Source organism: Frankliniella occidentalis, unplaced genomic scaffold (assembly GCF_000697945.3).
Source record: "Frankliniella occidentalis isolate FOCC.00 unplaced genomic scaffold, Focc_3.1 Scaffold84, whole genome shotgun sequence".
Lineage (NCBI taxonomy): Eukaryota > Metazoa > Arthropoda > Insecta > Thysanoptera > Thripidae > Frankliniella > Frankliniella occidentalis.
The window spans coordinates 826,278-827,948 of NW_026267213.1; positions in this window are offsets into that span (position 1 = coordinate 826,278).

The window sequence follows — 1,671 nt, forward strand, 5'->3', positions numbered from 1 at the left end:
CCCCCCCAATCCTGGATACGCGTTTGTCGCTGGGAAACAAGAAGAGGCAAAAAGAGTAACGAGTGCCTAAACTTGTTGATTCACTTCTCTCGTCGCAGCTATCTTCTTGCGTGTTTTCGTGCCAAGCAGCACGTGTGCTCCTGGTGCGCTTATATTGATGGTTTACTCGGAATCGCTGGCATGCCCTTCGATTCTTCCCCCTCCCTCCCCCTTCCCTTTCACCTGCATCTTTTTTTAGAAGCATCATTTCCTCTCATTCCACGTTCTCCAGTGTTGTTTGAGAGGCTAGCCCTTCCCCTCTGCGGCCCCGGCAGGGTGCGGCAGGGTGGGGGACTTGGCAATGGGTAGGCAATGTCTGCTACACTCATCTTGAAAGAAGCCAATTTGTTGAGGAATCAGTGTTGGACCCCTTTGGACGGCTGCACGCTGAATGCGTTGCACCCAGCACGCAGGGGAGCTTACAATATTAAAGTGTCAAATTGATGATTTATAGATTTTGATCGTTCGTCGTTCACCAGGTAGAGCCAAACCAGAATCCGTGGATGGACAACACGAGAGGCAAGTAACAACCAAAACGGCTGGCGCGCGGCGCAAGCGCGCGTGCTTTCTTTTTGCCACGAATCGTCCAGTCTGCAAAGTCTGCAGGCGCGCATGATGAGCGCACGTGCACCATGAATAAATTTCGAGGCAATAAATTATAAATGCATACAAGTGGGGGAAGAGGGCCGCAGTGAGTGCGGGAGGGCCGGGAGCCACGAGATCAAGTAATTGCGCTCATGAGCGCCGGCTAATATCTTGATAAGGTACGGCGCACATAATAAAGCAGCAGGTCGGCAACCATCCTTGAGACTTATTATCAAGAGTACGCGTGTACGCAGGGCCAGGGCCGGCCCGGGTGTCGTGCAAACAAACACGCCTCGCAGACCTACTCTAATAAAAACATTGCCGGCAAATATAGAATTTGTGCGGGGAGCGACTTACTGCCATTGACAGAAGACGCGTCTGACCTGAATACACCACCTCCTCTGTTTATCGGGTCTGGTGCGAGTCGGCCGGTACAAGTGCCTCGGCGACGGGGACGGGACACGGCTGGATTGGAAAAGTTTCGCGACATGCCCATTATGTCATGGTGTTGGGCGGCATGGGCCTCGGGCAGGGCGGTGCCATGGGCGGTGCGGTGCCCTGGGCTGAGCCATGGGCGGGCGGTGTTATGGGCGGCTGGTTTACCTGTAAAGTTAGGCAAAAACCGCCGGAGCACACCTGGGTGGAGCGGGTTGTGTCTCCGCCTGCCTGGTAGGCAACACCTCCGCGCGCGTGTCCGAATGTTGCCTAGTGGGCAGGCGCAGATACCCGCCAGTTACACATAGGTGTGCTCCGGCAGTTTTTGCCTGACCTCTCCGGCAACCCTGATGGGCAGTACCATGGGTAAGTGTTAAGGGCGGTGCCATGCGCTGCCGAGGTACGGCAGCTCCTCAAGCGAGGCAGGCAGGTCGGCGGCACCGAGGGCCCGAGGGCTGGTCGCCCTCTGACCCCAATGATTTCGACCACAAAAGAATTATGTAAGCAATGTGGGACATGTGAGAGTCGGGCCCGAGGCCCCCGGGGCCGGGTGTGGGTGCTGCGGGGGTGGGCAGCAGGGCCTAAGGGCAGGGGCCGTAGTAACTTCTCTGG